A 19,550-nucleotide genomic window follows, 5' to 3' on the forward strand; every position below is an offset into this window, starting at 1 on the left:
CAGAAATAGAATACAGAAAAATCAAAGTACATTTAAATGCTCAGGCAGTTTAACTGTTTCTTTCCATGGCAGGAAAATTTTCAGTGTTTGCAGAACCCCGAAAACGCCCCCGCAGAGCCCTGCTGTCCTCAGCACAGAGTCGGAACACCCACGGGGCGGGATAGAGGGAGGACCCAGAGGTGGGGTCAGGCAGCCTGCTGCCCCTTGCTCTGGCCTTGTGACTCCGGCCAGGTACTTAAACTCCGGAGCCCCAGCATCCTCCTGGGTAAAATAAAGACAGCAGCACCCACGTCCTTGTGCCATCGTGCAGATCACAGGTAACGTGCAGCATCCCGGAAGATGCCCCATGGTCAGTCATAGCAGTGATGGTGATTATCATTACCATCTGCTTCTCAGGCAAGAGCACCCAGAAAACATCCTCCCTGGAGCCTGCTTCCCTTGGTCTCAGAGAGGAGAACGGGGTCATTACGGATGCATGACCTCCCATGCTGCACGCACCGGGCGCCCGGCTCTTGTTGCGGGAATGCATGGACGAGCACACCACAGTTTTTGGAAAGCTTCAAGGCACTGGAGAAAATTCTTCTAAGTTCTCTTAAAAATAGTTTTTCAAATGCATCTATGAGCGTGGATTTCCTCCCGTACCTGCAGCAGACATTGTATTACCCTTGAGTCTAAATCATCTTTTCCGTTTTCCTTGCAAAAATCTTCCCTGACAGCCAACAGAACATATTCTTCTTCTAATTGTTGATTTACCTTTCACAAACGCCGGTGGATCTCCCCATCTCTAATCCTCTACGCTCATTCATTAGCTATCAAGTGCGGCTTTTTGGAACAATTATGCTGTGCCCCACTGTCAGCTCCTTGTGCAGGTAGAGGATACATCCTGACTCCTTGCACAGGACGTAAATTATTGCTGGCACACCAGTACCTGAAGAATGATTACACCCAGCGCACAGTTAAATAATGGATGCTTAGCACGGTGCATGGTAATAAGCAAAAGATATGAAATATCTACTATTCTAAGTGGAATATGCTAAGTATTTTTTTTTAATAATAAAACCGTTTTGGGGAAGACAGGCTATTGAATCATGGTCCCCGGAAGAGACACCCCATGCGTCAGCTCTTTTGCAGAATCTGGCGAGCACTGTCACCTCATCTGTGAAATGGGAACAGTAATTACACCCTTCCTTGTGCAGAGGTGTTGCAGGGGAAGGCTTAGCACCGAGCCCGGCGCATAGTAGGTGCTCAGTAAACGGCCGTAGCTGCTGTAGTCTGAGGAGTGGGCTGGCCTGTGGGAGGCCCAGCTGGAGCACCTGTTACCTGGGCATCGGGTTCAGCGTGTGACCACAGGGAGAGACCGACACTTCCCCTTCCACTAGTCAGCTGAAGGCAGGATCTGCTTTGCCACCAAATATGGTAGAAGGTTCTGGAGCACTGGGAAGAAATGGAGTGGGGATGACACTTGAAGCCCTCTCTCTCCTTGTGAAGCCCAGAAGAAATGGAGCTTCTGGCACAGTACAGTGCTCAGACCTGGGCAGCTGGGGCCCCTCCCCTGGGCCCTGTGCTTTAGAGGGCCCTTCCCTGATCCTCATCACATGGTCACCTCGAGCCTGCACCCTCCCTGTCCTGGAGCACACTCCTGGAACTGGGACCCCGGCGTCCTTGCTGCATGGCATTGAACCCTCATCCAGGGCTTACAGAGTCCTCACCCCCGGGCCCGTGCTCCCGAGCATCAAGCATGCCACCGGTGTGCACTGAGCCCCGGGGAGGTGAAGTGCAGACACTAGATGCCACTGGGACAAGTTACCTGGGATGGTCACAAACACACAGTGGGGGTGGGGAGGCAGACAATGGGGAGGCCCTGCTGCAGCTCCATGGAGACCTGTACTGAGCTGAGGGCGAGGGACACATCCAGAAGGTGGCCGATGCAGAGGGCTTCGGGGTGTGCAGTGCTGCTCCAGGCCAGACGAGGCACCGGGTGCTTCGGACATGTTTTCTCACTCATTCCCCTCCGACGACCGTGGATTGGGGTTAAGAGCGTGGACTCCAGGGCTGTGCAGCCTGGGTTTAAGTCCTGCTCGGTCTTTGCCCTAGCTCTTGACCTCGACAGTTAATGCCTCTGTATTGCAGCTTCTCCATCTACAAAATAGGAAGAAGCCAGTTACTAGTTCGTGGAGCTGCCGGGGGTGAAGGAGAGAAGTTCCAGCTGCCAGCTTAGCTGCGGTCGCACTCCAACAAATTTTAGCCCCCTTATTGTTGAGCCCATTTTACAGAAAATCAAGCTGAGACTCAGAGATTCACCGACTCTCTGGGAAGCAAGAGAAGTGGTCCTTCTACTTCCAGAACTGCTCCTCATTCTGCCCTCTCCCCCTGAGACGTGAGTGCCCGGTCCTTGGCACCTCTCCCAGGGGCACGTCTTTGGCCCTCCAGACTAGCTCGTGTGGTGTTCCAGATGGTGCTGAGAGAGCCAAAGTCCTTCCTGCTCTCACTCCTGCTGGGCAGGTGAGCAGGGGCTGACACAGAGGCAGGGCTGAGCACAGCTAGCTCCTCAGGCTCTAGAACCTTCTGGAGCCACCCCCCCCCCCCACCGCACTCTCCCACCCACTGCAGCGCTGACGCTGGAGCTCAACTCCGTCCACATGGCTTCTCACCAGCACTCCGTTCAGAGCGTGCCCTGGACACAGCCCAGCGCGGTCCTCGGAGGAGGCTGGAGTGCTGTGGATTCCTCCGGCGCTTGAGGCTGGCGACTCCCCTTCTGCCTCCCGAAACACCCCGGGGCACCGGGCACATAGTAGGGCGCTGCGCTGCTGGGGAGCCTGCAGAGGTTTCTGATGCCTCCAAGCCTCAGTGTCTGCATGAGCTTCCCGAGGCCACAACAAGTTGCCAGAAACTCGGTGCCTTCAAACAATAGAAATCTAATCTTCCATAGTTCGGGAGACGAGACGTAGGAAGGCAAGGTGTGGGCAGGGTTGTGCTTTCTCGGGAGGCTCTAGGGGAGGATTTGTGTCTTGCCCCTTCTAGCTTCTGGTGGCTGCTGGTTTTCCTGGGCTTGTAGGCACGTCACTCCAAGCTCTGCCTTTGGCTTCACACTGCTGTCTCCTCTCTGTGCCTCTTACAAGGACACTTGTCATTGGAGTTAGGGCCCATAGAATAATCTGGGGAGGGTGGTCCCTTTATCTCAAGACCCTCAACTTACTTATATGTGCAAAGACCCTTTTTTCCCCAAATAAAAATTACAAGTGCCAGGGATTGGGATGTGGATATATCATTGGGGACCACCATTCAGCACACTACGGTGTCTTCATCTATAAAGCAGGCACAACGTTGTATCAGCCTCACAGCATTGGGGTGGGGATTCTACAACATAATGTATATTAGACAAGCGGTTACAATTCTAACCGTATTTACTATAGTCTCTGCACACAACAAAACGTGTAGGTAAAAACATAGTCGATGGATCTTCACAGAGTCCTAGTGCACTTTAAATGTTTACTTGTTTAGTTGAACAGAAGCAATCCTTAAATGTCATTTGCAAACTCGGGGTAAGGACGTTCATGAGAGGCAGGGGTCCCCCCACAGGTCCCAGCACAAGGAGTTCCCCAGGGGCGGGGAGAAGCATGGCCACTGGAGAGGCTTTGCTATCATTCGTGGGCTGCCTCCATCAGACTGGCAACATACGCGGATGGGATATAACAGCTGAGGTTTACAAAACACACATGCACTTTTGGAGGACAACCTGGCAGTGCATCAACACTTCAAATGCATGTCCCTTTGTTCCAGCTCAGCCCCCGTCAGGGAAGTGTCCTGCAGGAAGAAGAGCGGGCCGGTGCAGAGATACATGTCCAAGGATGTTTGCTGTGGTGCTGCTCGTAATTGCGGGGCGGCGGAGGGCAGGGGGGGCAGGATGGGGAGAGCCAGTGAGAGAGCAGGCAGGAGAAAGGGAGGAGAGGAATAAAAGAAAGGAAAACTGCAGGAATGTCCTCTGTGGAGGAATGGCTGAATGCCCAAAGATGCCCCCAAACTCCGTGCTTCTCTGCAGGGCTTAAGGGGTGAGGCCCTGAGAAGGTGAATCATCAACACGGGCCAAGTGATCACACTCTTACACGAAACGAGAGTCCAAGTAAGTGGCCTTGTGCACACATAAGCATAGCGTGATGATGCACTCTAGATCCACAAGTGTGTGCAAGGGCCTGGCAGCTCACCAATCTGCCTTCGAGCCGCGGCCCCCGCTGGGAAGAAATGGGGGTGGAGAAGGGGTTTTAACTTTCTATTTCTGCCAAGCGTCGATATTTCCCAGCAAGGATGGCAAGAGAGCTTACCAGCGTAATCACAGAATTAAGTAAATTTCCTTACCCAGATTTGCAGGCAATTCATCTGTTCGGCTGCACAGGACCTGGAGGCTCAGAGGGGACAGCCAGAGGTGACTGAAACAGAGGGAGCCCCTGCCCTTCTCTGAATGCCACTCCTAGACCCCCAATCCATAGCACAAGGGGGCTCAGGAGGTGGCCCCCTCGCTAATTCTCCTGTAGGGGTTTGGGGACTTTGCCAGGCAGGTCCTGGGCAGCTGGTGGATCTTGACTGGGAGACTGAGTCACCCACCAGGAGACCCGTGAGGACAAACAGAGGGCTGCGAGGCCATGCCTGCTTGGGGGGTGTGCTTGGCACCAGGGCCCCGTGCTCAAGGGTGCGCTCCCCTCCGGCCGGGACACAACGAGGCCTGAGGAGGAGGCAGGAGTGAATCACCACAAAGCTATGCCAACAGGTGCAGTGAAACCGTGATACGCTGGGAACGGAGCCTCCCTGGGGAGGCTCGCTCCCTCCCAGAGTGGCCGAGGGCTGGCCTTCCTATTTTGTATTTCCGAGGCTTTGTTTCTCCACAATGGAAGCATTTCTGAGCTCCTGCCTTTGTAAACAGATACTGCTCAGCAAGGCGGGTGATTCCCAAGCTGTCTCGGCTCTCTGCTTTCTCGTATTTGGGAGGAGTAGCCTTCAAGTTCTAGCTGTTGCCCCATGTTGCCGTGTGACACACGGGGGCTAAGTCACCTGCCTGGGCTCTGACCTGTTCCGTGCAGCCTTGGTCAAAGAGGCTGGCCCACCTCCCAGGACTACTGGAGGCAAGAGTTCTCCAAAAGGCACACTTGAATCTGCTTACTCCTGCCAGAGAGCCGGTGGGGGGCGGGGGGGGGGGGGAGTCCCTCCAGGCAGGAGGGCAGCTTAAATTTGAGTCTGCCGGGAAGGACTATGGAGTCTAAGAGCCAGCAGTCATGGTGGGCCACACCTGGATCAGGAGGGCACAGGGCAGGTGGCTCAGCAAGAGGGGCCGAAGGAGCTTCCAATGGGAGGAGATGGGTGTTGGCCCACTTGTCTCCTAACGAGGGAAAGTCTGGATTTCCTCTCCTGAGGCAGGGCCTGGGGCTTTCTGGAAAAAAGATAAAGAAGGTCTGCTCTGTGGTGCCATGTTTTCCTGGCACTCTAGGGACTGGAAAAGGGGAAATGAAGGAGATGAAATTTCAGCCATCCAGACGCAGTTGGGGAACCCTGACCAAATGTCCCAGAGCTTGCTGAGCTCCCCTCCACCCTCAGCAGGGGCTGGTGGTTCATCCAAATAGCACACATCTGGGGTGAGGGCTGTCGCCAGGGAAACGCGTCCCCGAGGCTGGGAGGGCCCCACTGATCTGTTGCTCTGAAACCCCAGCTGCTATGGGAGCAGGAGGAGCCTGGATCCCCCAGATCCCCAGGCCCTGCTCATCACTCACCACGCTGCAGAAATGTGGTGTCTCCAGAACAAGTTCGCTGCCAGCCTGGGGGACTCGTGTCTCCCCTGAGGTCACGTCTGGGCCTATTTGCAAGTCACTGCCCCCACCGCAGAGAGCTGTGCCCTTTCTCGGAGGCATGGCAGGACCACGGGGCTGACGTGTCCACACTTGCCACTCACATCACCCACCACAGCACCTGTCACCACCGCCGCTCCCTCGTGGTGCTGTGCGGTCTGAGCCGGGGCCGCAGTCACCCACGAGCTCCCGGCGTCCGGGGTGTCAGCGCACCCTTCGATGGGAATGGTGGCAGAGGAACTCTGTGTCCTTCCTCTGGTGCACGGGGAGTTCCTTCTCCTTAGGAATCCAGGGGCAGATTGCTGCATCTGAGGGCGGTGCCTGGGTCTAGCCCCAACACCTAGGAGAAGCGGGTACCCACCGCCCGTGGAGTAGCCGCGTTGCACCCGGCGGCGGCAGGGGATGGTGCTGAGATGAGTAAGGCCATCTATCCGCCGTTCACAGCTTTAGGAAGAGGTCTCAACTTGGACCCAGGTGCCAGGAGATGAGATCGCCCAGGGCAGGAAGTGACAGCCCATTGGAGCATGGTGGTGGGGGTGAGAGTGGGGTACAGGGGCTGGGGGAGGAGAGCCGAGGGGCAGCTCCAGATTCAGGGGCACCCAGATCTGGCTAGGCGGCCGTTCTCTACCACCCCTGGCATGGGGTCTGATCCTAGAGGCTCAGCTCCTCCTCCCGTGAAATAAAGTAGCTCCCACCTCATCGGCTTGTTGAGGGACGGCAAGAGTAACAGGTGTAGAGGGGGTCGCCCGGGGCCTGGCTCCCGCAAACGTGGCACAGCAGCTTTGCTGTTAGGTCCTCGCTGCATGGGAAAGAATCCCTTTACAGCTCAGAGCCATCTACACACGTGTCTTCTGCACACATGCTCGCCACCTTTGCCAGGTGCCAGAAAGAGAAAGACTCAGCCCCCAGGTGCTCTCGGGCTAGGGTAGAGACTTACCTGTAAGCAGATTGCAACACAGAGTAGCGACAGATGTTTGCCCAGGGGGCCTCAGGAGTGAGTGATTGTGCCTGGGGGTGCCCCAGGGGCATTGAGGCAGCATCACTCGGAGGCTGTAACAGACACAGCAAGCAGGTACCAAGCTTGTTCTTTTTTTTTTTTTTTTCTTTAACTAGACATTCCTTCATTCTCCATTCATTCACCATTTCTTGATTATCTCCTATGTGCCAGGCACAGAGAAGGTCCCCAGGATAGAGACAGCTCCCATTCAGAGGAAGTAACACTACCTAAGGGACAGAGGCTTCCCTGGCCCAGAGTTGCCTGCAGTCTTCTGCCCTCTCAGCACCACGACAGCCCCGAGGTGCTGCGGCGTAAGCTGGAGGTAACCTCCCACTGGACTGTGGCCCTGCTCCAGCCAACGGTCCCGCCCAGAGCCCCCAGCTCAGTGCAGGACACAGGGCGGAGGCTCAGTAAACACATGTTGACTGCCGTGTCAGCTGAGTCTGCTGGGAGGGAAGGCACGTGGCCTTTGGTGTGGGGAGTGCTCCAGGGAGGGCAGGGGTCAACGGTTTCAGGAAGCACTAGTAGGAGAGCCCAAGGTGGCTACCCAGACCCCGACATGCAGATGGACTGCAGACAGGCGTGCCCTCGGGAGGAAGGACACTGAGCAGAGGAAGGGGTACAAGCCAAGGCACAGAGGTATCCAAAGGCACGGGGTATTCAGGGCAGCTGGGAAGAAGTAAAAGGTACTGGAGGGGCTGCGTGCTATGAAGCCAAGCCCAGACACGGGATAGCTGGCTCGGCAAACCTAGCCGGCATGCACTGAGTGGTGCTCACCCCCTTTGGTGCCTTAGCCAGGGTACCTCTGAAGGCAGACCTGAGGCCATGTTGCGTATGTGAGTACTTCCTGTGGGAACATTACCCTGGGAGCAGAGCTGAAGGACTGGGGAGCAGAAAAGGCAGAGGCACTTACAGGTGCATAATCCAATTGGCCAGTGCTGTGGGCGATGGGAGATCCATCCCATGACGGTCAGAGTGGCCCTACGAGCAGCTAACATGCCTCAGAGCAAGACTGTTGGGGACCGAGTGCCAAGCAAGTTCTGTGGGGTCACAAGCAGCTGCATCCAGATACATCAGGGCAGGAAGCAAGGGGCCCGGGGTAAGTCCTGGTCAGGCTGCTCCCAGGAGGACCTGGTCAGTGCCTGTGCGGAGCGGTCCTACAGGATGGCTGGAGTGTGTGCTGGGGCAGAGAGCTCGAAGCAGCGCGTGCAAGGTGCTACCATCCGCGGTTCAGAGAAAAGCAAGAGCCGACAGTCCCAGCTGTGTGCCATGGGCCTTTGCCTTGGACTAGATGTCCCAGACTCTGGGCCAAGGATTTAGGGCAAGTAGCTGACTTGAAGGTGCAGGGAAGACAGGTCAGGTTTCGGGGAGGGAATGCACGCAGTCATGGGTGCGTTAATGGGGGCAACCAACAAAGTGGGTATACCGGGAGCCTGATCCCATGGGAAGACTCGGGAAGACACATCTCAGACTTGTCCTTCTCAGCAGTGAGGAGTAGGGACATTGCCACACCACTTCCTGTCAGTCACTGGCTGGGAGCCGCATCCAGGGATGTTAATTCCCTGGCATTTGGGCCAGAGATCGGGAAACAGTAGCTCTCTGGGGTTTTGGACAAAGTTCTCAGGCACAGAAATGCAGATTCCAAATGTTCTGTCCAATAATGCCCTTGTCCCAGCCCTCACCCCCAGGGCACCAGAAATGGACGACAGCCTCTCGTGCTGGCCAGGACCGGCCACCTTGCAAATGTCTGCCCAGAGTCCTGAGACAGAAAGCGATCGCTTCAGTTCAGCAAACATTATATGTCTGTCTCTGTTCCACTTCGGTTTCCTCTGTGGCTGGCATCACCCTCCCAGGCAAGAGATTATATATTTATCAGCTTATTGGATTAGGGTTGGTCTCCCCCAGTGACATGTTAAGTCCCCCAAGGACAGGGACTCGGTCTAACCCAGGAGGCATCTCACGTGCCTAGAACCGTGCCCGGCACATGGAAGATGCTCGGCGGTATTTTCGGAATAAAGGCAGGAAGGACCAATGTATGAGACTCAGCCTAGCCTTCCATCCGTTTAGTCTCCCGGGCAGAAAAGCAGGCCCCTAGCCACACATTAAAACAAGCGGCCCCTCTAGTGTCCCCGGGGGGGGGGGGGGTGTCTTGCGCTGGGCTTCCCGTGGCCAGGGCTCATCACCCGGCAGGGGATTCCTCTGGGCACCGTCACGGCCATTTCCAGGCGGGTGGGTGTCCTCTGCGAGTCCCTGCAGAACTGGGCTCCCTGCAGAACTCAGCTCCCTGCCCCGTCCCACCTCCGGCAGCTACCCTGGGACCGACGGCCTCCCTTACGCACGGTCTTCCGTGTAAAGTCACGGCAGTATTCAAAAGGTTAAAGCAGAGTGAACTGTTAATTTTAATGCTTTCTCTAAGCTTCAGTTTTAATAAGCGAAAATGATGTTCTTATTTGCAGTAAAGTGGTGTTATAAAATTCTGTCTGTCAAGCTCATTTTAAAACCATGGAAATAAATGATCTGACAAAATCAGGCTATTAGACAAGTGAGGAAGAGTGATTTCCATAAAAGTAGAGGAGCTGTTCCTTAATTTCACACTTGGTAGTCTTTTGGGTCGACTAAATTTTTAAATAAGTGATAAAATTATATTAGCGCAATTGCATTTTTATAGATTTTTTTGGTCATTGTACTCTTTTTCAATCCCTTTATTTTAACTCAAACTGTTCTGCTGAAAGGTTAGTCTCAACTTATGTTAGCTCGTAACGGTCTGTCCGCATGCCCGCACTCTCGCATGCAGTCCTGGCGGGGTCTGGCGGGGTCTGGCAGGGGCTCACCTCACACGGCTGGAAATGGCCGCTTCCTGCTGGACACGTGGGGCTGTGGCCCCTAGGTCCGTAGGAGGGCGAGGGGGACGCCGAGGGTACCTGCCAGGGTCGGGAGCGTGCCTGCCCATGGCTTCTGAGCTCACTCGGTTTTTGCTCAGGATAAGGAAGAAAACCAGGAGAACATGTTCTCCAGAACCTCGTTCTTGCAACTCAGGACACTGGGTGGGGACAGGACTGGTCAGTGTTTGCACTAGAAGCTGGGAACTTAGGCAGGGAGACGGAAGGGAGCACATCTGTGATGCTTCATGTGTCTCCTACCAAGCCCACCAGACCCCTTCAAATCATCAGATAGCCAGGACCAGGCTCGGTGTTCTGTCTCAGGCGTTGGGAGAACCCTCGGGCGAGGCCCAGAACTCAGGTCTCCCTTGGGACTGAAACAGGCCCAGTCAGCCAGATTGGGGCCGGTTGGGGGAGAAGAGGGGATGACTCTCTGATCTGATTTTTAATAATTAGAACAGCATGGAAGGTATGGGTTTTTGGCATATCATCTGCCCTGGCCTGTGCTCATTTCCCAGTTCTAAATGTTGAGAGCACAGACTTTTGCCCCCTGCAGACCAGGCTCACCAGCCTCTGCATTCTTTCAGGAGCAGAGCTCGGGGGCTGGGGCCCCCTGCTCTTTGCCCCAGGCGCTCATGCCCAGTTCTGAGACCCAGCAACTCCTCCCCTCCCCCACCCCACCAAGCCTGGGTTCCTCTCTTGTCCTCCCCAGGCTGAGCCCCTGTCTGGGTCACGGTCACACTCACCAGCCTCGTCCATGTCCGATTCATCTCTTGCAATGGTTTCTCTTGGACGTCAACTACGTACAGGCAGTCAGACAACACGACATAAAGGTCCAGCCATTGGCTGCCCCCTCCCCATCCGTGGGTAGGTCTGCATTCGGGGTCTGTAGCTGAACCCGAAGCTCAGAACTCAGCCTCAGCACCCAGCTGGCCTCTGGGTGCGTCCTCCCAGCACGTGTTCATCTCCGGGCAGCCCAGTGCAGCAGTTTGTAGAAACGTGCATTCATTTCCAGGTAGCCCTTCTTCCAGGAGGAAAATGAGCCTCTGTCTCATTAAAAGAGGGAGAACACACGTTTGCGGAGCCTCTCCTGTGGACCAGGCACCGTGCTGGGTGAGAATGCGGACCCGCTGTCTATTTTGCTGTGCGGGGTGTGGCGCTCACCTGGGAAACACAGCTCTTAGAACAAAGGAGTATATTGCTCCAGGGAAGGAATGGCCTTTTGAGAGGCTGGCTGTGAGAGCCCCCACTGAGGAGACAGTGAGCTGGGGAATCAATTCACCCCATGCATTTTTTCATTAATTAAGCCAATGTTTAGTGGGTGCTTTCCGTGTGCCAGGACTCCCCCAGCCTTGGCACTGCCTGGTTGGGGGGGGCGGGCGGTGTGCAGGCTGTCACAAAGTGGCCAGAAGTGCATGCCCTCCGCCAGCCACCCAACATCTGTCTGACATTCAAGAGAGCATCTTCTGAGCACAGAAGTCAAGCTTTCCTTCTCCACGGAGGCTCCGAGAGGCAACGGCGTCGGAGCGCGGGGGAACGGTAAGTCCGAAGTGTTTCCTGGGAAAGAGGAGGAAGTGCCGGTGAAGCACAGCCTGCAGGGTGGCCGTGGAGGGGCAGGGCTGTCTCTCCCTAGGAAGGAAGAAAGAAGAAGTCCAAATTAGTCATGTTGTATTACTTCTTTTTATGGCAATGCTCTGAAAGTCTGCAAATGTCAGCATGTTAATTTACTGTCACTCAGTGATATTATTTCATCCTTTCAAAAATGTGTTTCTTGCATTTTCAGTAGCATACTCCAAGTGTTCTCCATCTCAAAGTTTCTATAGATAGTGCGACTACTTTCACTCTGACCGGTGCCAAAATGTAGAAATTCATCGCTGGCTGTAGCCACATATATGTTACGAGTGGAGTCGGGGACTCGGGTTTCCTGCTTGCAGAGCCCGGGGGAGAGGTCTGATTTTTCTCTCTGTTCTCCTTCTACCACCCCTCGTCCTCCTAAAATGCTCTGGGGTTTCTCTCTCAAGGAACGCGCCGAGATAAATCGAATAGAGAGAAATTTTAAGGAATCAGTCATGGCTGGGTTTGTATATTGAAGCCTGAGCCCTCCCCGTCTCCAGACGCAGCCCACCCCCCACCCGGCTGCTTCTCCTATGGTGGCAAACTTATTTCAAAAATTCTGATGAAACACTTGGTAAATTTTGTTATTCTGTGATGATAATAAATCATTATAGCCTTAAACACTTCTCTAGCTTGGAGCCTCAGCCACAAATTATCTTGTCATTCTGACCAAAACATTCTCCAAAAAAGCTTGACAAGTGCTAAAACCCAGAACATGAAACCATGTGTTGTTGTGAAAGCAAGATTCAGAAATGTCAATTAATTAGATTAAGAGGCTACTTTTAGCTTTACTCGTGTTGCCAAATAACCCTTAAAATACGCATAGCAGTGGAAATCTACCTCCGCGGTACAGTACTTCTGTGCCGAAGGAAGACAATGGATCGGACTAATGGACGGAATTATTGTATCTGTCAGCCTGCTCGAGAGAATGATCTAGAAGCAAATGTCTTGCTTCTTTTTCCACAATGTGGCTTCCCAAGCTGGGTAAATCCTGCCATTTATGAATTCAAGTAGTTCCCTGCACCCCGCCCCTCTGAAATCATCTACAGATCTAGAAGGAAAAGTCAAGCCTTTTTTGTATGCCTTTACTAAGAAGATGGATTTTTAATGTCTTTCTGTGCTTTTTTTTTTTTTTAATTTGCATTTGCATTTTGAAGTTCACTTTGTAAAAAAAAAATATACATCATGGAGAAATTATTTAAATGTTTTTTTATCCCTGTTTCTTGAAAATCTTATCTTTAAATAATCTATATCCTCCATTTTATTTATGCCATAAACTGTTCCTATATTTTAATGGTCTGTTTGCTTTAAAAGGGGTTGTTGGTTTTAATAGCTCAGTTACTATCTTTGTAAACTAAACTCCTTCTGACGAAATTCGAGCAGATCATCTCTGCCTGTGTGTGGAAGGCACATTCCAACCCCTGAAAAGGAAATTTAAGCCAAATAAATGTTCTGCCCAAATTAAAATACATAAAATGAATAGTTAAGTTGGACAAGAGCTGATGGACAGAGCAGTTGGGACATGTGGGTGTTGGGAGAGCTGGCTGCCAGGCAGGGCCTCAGGAGAGAAAACCCAAATGAAATTAATTTCCCGACCCCCTTTATCCACTCCTCAGGGCTAATTGATTGCAGTGTTGGCATGATGTCTTTCTTGGGCGAGTAAATGGGGCAGGGCGGGTGGCACTGGGAAGGGTGATGTGAGGTCATTCCCTACAAGGACCTTTGGGGTCCCAGCCCCTGCACCCAGCCATGGCTCAGCACCTTCTCTGCCCCCATCAGCCCTCCTGGGGGGACAGGGGCTGAAAATTCACCTCCATGTTCTCAACGGCAGTTGTGCCCACCTGGATTCTATTATAATCCATGTGGATTCTGACACTAACTTTATGACAGGGCATTTCTGCGGAGGAAGGACACATCTGCTCACACAAAGAAATGGCGGGGGTGGGTGGGGAGGGCAGGATGGAAGACGTCTGAGGCTGAGAGAGGAGTCCCTCCCCTCTTGGCATGCACAACCTTGCCACCCACTGCCCACTGCTACCCCCAGCAGCGAGCGTGAGGAGCCAGAAAGGCATAAACGGCCAGCTGCTGGGGTGACCCATCCTGCTGGTCCACGCAAGGTGTGCCCCGGGCCGGGGGTGGGACTTCCTGTGGGCGGGACTTCCTGTGCAGAGCCATTTCCGGCGGGATGTCATTCTGTGCGGCCCAGGAGGCGGCGGGGCTCTGCGGCGGGGCTCTGCAGCGGCTCGCCAGGTTCCCGCGTCTCACGGTTCCTGCGGGTCCCCCCACTCGTTGTACTTCCCTCCCCTCTCAGCCAATCTCACTGTTTCTAGCCAGCAATGAGGCAATTAATGAGCTGTACAGAAGCCCTAAGTTATCTCTGGAACTAGATGGGTAATAAACACATAAATAAGTAAATAATTAAATAACTAAATAAAATAAAACGGATGAGTGAGGCATCCAGGGCTCCAGTCTCCCTGGAATAACTAGCACTGGGTAGTGGAAACAGCCCGGGGGAAGGGGACGGCCTGAGCTCTAGAAGCTGCTCTGCGGCTGACATGGAGTGTTATCTTGGCCGAGTCACTCCCCCGGCTCATCGGGAGCCCTCCCACTGAGCCGAACAGCCCCCCAGGCTAATGCGTGCAGGAGTGCAGGGGCCAGACGGGAACGCGGGCGCTGGCGCAGCCAGGCGGCAGGTGCCGTCCATACTCCCTCCGCCCCTCCTCTGTACCTGCCAAGGGCTTCCTACTGCAAGACCCTGGGTCTCTAAGCCGATGGGAGCACCGTCTTCCATGCCCCGGGAGCAGTGCTCAGCCAGGTTCAGACGGGAGGCAAGAACCCCCATCTGCCTGACCCTCAGATGCGACCACTCTGGATTTCCTGGCACAATCCTACAGAGCTTTGCAGCGTGCTCAAGTCCCATTGACCCCGCGGGCAGCCTGCTCCTTAATGCATCTGGAACTGGCTTCTCTCCTTTCCTGTCTCACCACCCCCTGCCCCCCACCCCCTGGCTTCCACCTGTGCTTTCTGGGATCACCTGTCAAAGGACCGGCCTCCACTCAAATTCTGGTCTCAGCCTCCACTTCCCGAGGAGCCTGGCCTACCAGACAAATAGGTGGAGATGGGGACCAACCTGAGAGCTGATGCTCCCCCTGAAATGGGCAGCCACGTGCTGTCACAGAGGAATGTGGCCTCTAGAGATCTGTCTAAAATCTCCCAGTTTTCAAAATTTGGCAACAAATTAAAGTTTGGTTTGTTTTGTGTTTAAGTGTGGCTCACACCAGGCAATCCGCAGGTCATACTCAGTCCATAGGCCACATTTGACAACCTGTGCCAGCTAAACATTCTGTGTTCAGTTTAGGTACCAGAGATTCCAGCTTTCTAGAATTTACTTTCTAGTAAATTCTGGTCCGCAGCCATATCAGGGTCTAGGAAGTGCAACAGAAAGGACAAAAAGCCTTTGGGCAAAGAAGCCCCCCTCTCCGCAGGGCGCCGGGCCTCCAGCGGTACCTTAAGAAGAGAGCAGCCCAGAGCTTCCCAAGGTTAGCCGTGTCCAGGGGCCCTTCCAGCCCAAGGAAGATGAGACGCTGCCACCCCGCCTTGTGCCCGCTACCAGGAGAAGCTGCCCCTAGGGGCCAGTGGAAATCCCATAGCTTGTCTTCTCACCAGGCTTATCCCCACTGCCCCCTGGAAAATTGAGATCCTTTATTTAGAGGAGCCACCTCCTGAAGAATCTGAGAACCTCACTGGAGCTCACCACCCCCTTGGCAAAGCTGAGGCTCTAGACATTACTCAAGATACAAAGAGAAACATCTACCAACCTGTAGACAGAGCCATCTGCATCCCAAACTTGAACCCTAAGTGTACGGCTTGAACCTGACCTTGCAACAGAGGAAGGACTGCAGCTTTGGGCCTGGAACCAAGTTGAGGTGAACCTTTGACACCCTCCCCCCCACCATGCTGAGCAGAATCACAGTTGTTGTCTAGGAAGGACCCAATCCTGGCCACCCAAAGTGCTGGCTCCCACCATGGTGACAGGAAGCTCCTTCCCCTCAAGGTCGCTGAGCAGAACCTATGAGCAGGTCATACCTTGAAGGGAAAACTGCCCGAGCATGAAGCTGAGACAGAGGGGTGGGGGGAGACAGGGAGAGAGAGACAGACAGAGAGAGAGAGGTAGAAAGAGAGAGTGAGAGAGAGAGAGGGAGAAACGGAGGGAAACGGGGGGGGGGGAGAGACAGAGATAGAGACAGACAGAGAGGGAGAGAAAAACAGAGATAGAGACAGAGAAACAGAGAGACAGGGAGGGAGAGCCTCCTGGGATATCTCTGAAGCACCTCTGTCCAGCAGTTGCTGACGCCACTCTGCTCGGACTTCATGTACCTGGGCCACACTTCCTTTCTTCGCTTGAGATCCTGAACCGATTCTTGCCGACAGCATCTCGACAAGCACTCCTGACCCCCAAGCCTGGGAAGGAAGGGGCGCCCCGTGCGTTACAAGTTCCGGAAGGTAGCAGGAGGGACCCACCACCAAGGCCCGTGCGTGGACTTCAGGGAGCTCACGGACCTGTCATTAAGCCAATGAATAGATGTGCCCATAAGCACTTTGCAAGCCCTGTGTGGTCGAGAAACTGTGGAAGAAATCCTAGAAAGACCCCCACGTGAGAAACACTGGAATGGATAAAGAAAACATCGATGGGCCCAGTAGTGCTTAATTGCAGGTGATCCAGTGGGTGCTTCTCAGGAGGTGACAGGCTAAGGCCATTGGCCTCAACATCTCTAGGCGTAGCCAGAAGGCAGCCAAGCCACCAGCCTTCCGGTGGTTTCTCACAAAGAGGGGCCGTAGCCTCCCATGCTCTCCTCTCCCTGCCATCTCCAATCTTATCTGACCCTCAAGGTCCAGCCCAGGCCTGCCTCGCCAAAGACAGGCTCCCTGCCAGGGCACCTCATGTTTCAGGGACTGAGCCTTGTAATCCCACTTTGTTTGCTGCCCATCTTCATTCTTACTTGGACGTCTGACATTTATTTGTCACTACTGTTTTGTCTGCTTTCTCCAGCTTGGCTCCAAACTCACTCAAGTCCAGCGTGGGCCTTAGGCGTTTTTTCCCTCGCTCCTGGTGCTGGCCCAGGGCGGGGGGGCTGCCCTCTGATCACCTGGGGAGGTGAAGGCTCAGCCCCACTGGGAATTGTGCAGGGTCCAAGGAGGCCTTACCAGTGCCCCCACCTCATGTCTCAGGCACACAGAAGCTCCTCAGACCTTCTTTCAAGACAAATGGGTCCCCATGTTTAGGAAAACCAACCCCTACTACTAAATGGGCCGTGGTGCCAAAGTCCCTTACACAGACTGGGTAGTTAGGACTCTCTGGAGGTCTGGACACCCTCCGCCATCTGCTCCCAGAGCCTTCAGGGAGCCCTTGCCCCAGGCCCCCTGTCTTTCCCCTGCCCCACTCTGTCCTAGCCCTGTCTCTCCACAGTAGAGAGAGGGGCTAGCTTTCCAGTGGACGCTTCACATCTCCGCCTTGAGTCTATTTAGGGGAACGGGTCCATCTCTTGTACAGCCTTGAGGGACCCCCACCCCCACCCCTGGATCAGATTCCTGCAGGGGTGGGGCTGGAGGGAGTCTAGAGAGCAGAGAAAGCAGCCCCGCCCCCCAAGCACATTGTCGTTTGTGATCATTTTTTCCAGGTTATGTGCGGCCTTGTTGATCACGTGAATATTGACAACCTCTGAGAAGGCTATAATAAGAAGCTGGAGAAAGCATTTGAAGGCAGGTTCCATCTGTTCAATGGTCAGCCCTCGAGGAGTGCAGAGAAGGCAGAGGAGGGGGCTGCTTTCATATGCTCGTCCTCCCCTTCCCCACCCCTCAGGCCTGGGCCCACCCCGTGGCTCAGTTACCCCCCCGCCCCGGGAGAATCTGGGGTGTCGGGCAGCCCGTGATGAAGCTGCAGGCCCCTGAGTCCAGACACGCAGTCCCTGACTGAAACGCACCAGCCCCAGGTCAAACTCCTTCCAGAACCACAGCCCCTTTGGCGGTAAGGGATTGAGTGGGGGGGAAGCAGGCGACTGGGTTTATGCTCAGCCTGCCTTTCTAGTGTTTCTGCAAACAGGAGCCTGGCTGACTTTCCTGAGAGTGACAGTGTGCCCGGGGAAGGCGGCACCTTACACATAGTTCCCACAGCAACCCCCCAGCCGGCCTCCCTCCCCGGATGGCGAGGGTGAAAACCACGTGGGAGAAGGTCTTTGCTTCTTTGGGGGTGTCCAAACAGGAGGACGCCCTCTTATCTCAGCTGGGGGCCTCGAGCCACATCCCTGGCTCAGGAGGTGGCCAATCCCAGCAACTGCATCCACGTGCCACTTCACCACGGAGAGGGGACAGCCGCGTGGACCTCGGTTGGACAGGCACAGCACCTCGGTCCTGGGGCTCGGCCTTCCCCGGGGAGGGGGCCAAGGGCTGCGGACGGGCCGGGCTGGGCGAGGACCCCGCCACATGCGTCCCCAGCCCAGCCACGCCGCCTCGGCCGCCGCCTCGCGGGTCCCCTCGCCAGCGGGCAAGCCTCCCTTCTCTCCCCCCGGCCACATCGACTTCCTTCTGAGGGCTGTCACTGCAGCCCTTCAAACCCATTTGACTGGGTTGGAGCACATCACACTGTCACCAACTCAGTTTTCATTAGGCGGCTGCTTCTCTGTTAGCCTAGCCAAGCAGAAGAACTCAAACACATGCACAAATTAAATCGACATCCAAACTCCACCAATATACAAAGCAATTTAAATGATATTCATTAGAGCGATGACAAGCCCTGATGAGGCTTTCAGGAGCCGGGTCCTTCAGCTTTTGCCGACTCGGTTTCATGGTCACTGAGGCGGAACTCCCGAGACTGTACCTCCATTTTTTTTTTTTTTAAGCTAAGAAAATGACTCCTTCCTGACACACCTACCTCATTCTCTCTCTTCTCTCTCTCTCTTCCTCCCCGCTCTGTCACTGTTTGGCCGGCGCTGGCTTCCGGACCCAGGTATCGTCCTGAACCGGGGAGCCACATAAAGGAAAAAGGCAGCCAGTCTGACTTCTTTTTTCCATAAATGCTCCAATTAAAACAGATTTCAGTTTCTCGTAATTTCATTTCACTTGGCCTGGGAGATCTCTAACTCACAATTATGACGGTCGTAAATGTGTCCCTGGAATCCTGCGGTGGGGAAAAAAAAAAAAAAAAAGTAATGGAAGTGAGATGTTGAAACGCAATAATTTTTAAAATGTAACCCCCCCTAAATTTAAAAAGTCGTTTCCTAAGTCTTATTTATATATTTTAAATTTTAAAGAGAGAGCAGGATGGACCCCCGCTCCCCCACCCCCGCTGCGGCTACCTGGGACTACAGCAGAGGAGCTGGGTTCCCGGTGGGGTCACGGGACTCGGGGTCCTCAGGTGTGGGGGCTAGGAGCCGGGCCAGCCTCCCAGCCATGTCTGAGTCCCCAAGCCCCAGAGAAGGATATAAGTCCACTTGGGCAAAGAGAGCAGCGCAAGGACTGCGGGATTGTTCGCCAGCTAAGGGCAGAGCAAGGTCACGGCCACGTCCATCAGATCTCTGGGCTTCGGAGTTTGCAGCCCAGATAATATCCACAGCAGGGGGAATGATCAGCAACTTCATACACTGATGCCTGCACTTCTGTTTATAATTTTATGCTCAAGGTTAATTATGTGTGTCCTTGGCTTTGATCAGAGATATTAGCACGTGAGAATGTTGCCTGTGCCCATATTGGCAAAGGAAGGATTCTTAGAAATACCCAGGACTGGAGGCACACTTTCACCTTCAAGCCATGAGCTCTTTCCTACTTGGGAAAAACAGCACTGTCCAAACCAACTCTCTGTGAGGACGGGAGCGTTCCGTATCTGGGCTGCCCCCACCCCAAAGTGTAACCACTAGCCACATGTGGCTACTGAGTGCTTGGAATGTGGCTGGTATGACCGAAGAACTCAGCTTTTCATTGTATTCAACTTAAATTTGAGTAGGGCTGGTGGCCCCCGTATTGCACAGCACGAGTTAGACAGTAAATAACAGTGTATCCTAACTCCTGAGTAGCTAATTGTGGACGTTAATCTCTGGAAAGAGGTCACCTTGCTTATCATCATTATCATCAGGAATGATTTATTAAGGATATATTAGTGCATGACATTATATAAAGGTGGTGGAGAAGCAGTTCCTCTGATCTTCTATCATTGGGATTTAATTTTGAAAACACCTG

General features: G+C 54.0%; 1 long non-coding RNA gene across 1 annotated transcript; it reads right to left on the reverse strand.

Moving 5' to 3' along the window:
* Positions 1-10,980: 10,980 nt before the first annotated feature.
* LOC144380337 (uncharacterized) lies at positions 10,981-18,558 on the reverse strand. Its single transcript, XR_013444447.1, has 2 exons — positions 18,250-18,558; positions 10,981-11,336 (listed from the first exon to the last, which is right to left on the reverse strand). It is a non-coding gene; the product is annotated as an uncharacterized LOC144380337 (long non-coding RNA).
* Between the last annotated feature and the right edge of the window lie 992 nt (positions 18,559-19,550).

This window comes from Halichoerus grypus, chromosome 15, assembly GCF_964656455.1.
Source record: "Halichoerus grypus chromosome 15, mHalGry1.hap1.1, whole genome shotgun sequence".
NCBI lineage: Eukaryota > Metazoa > Chordata > Mammalia > Carnivora > Phocidae > Halichoerus > Halichoerus grypus.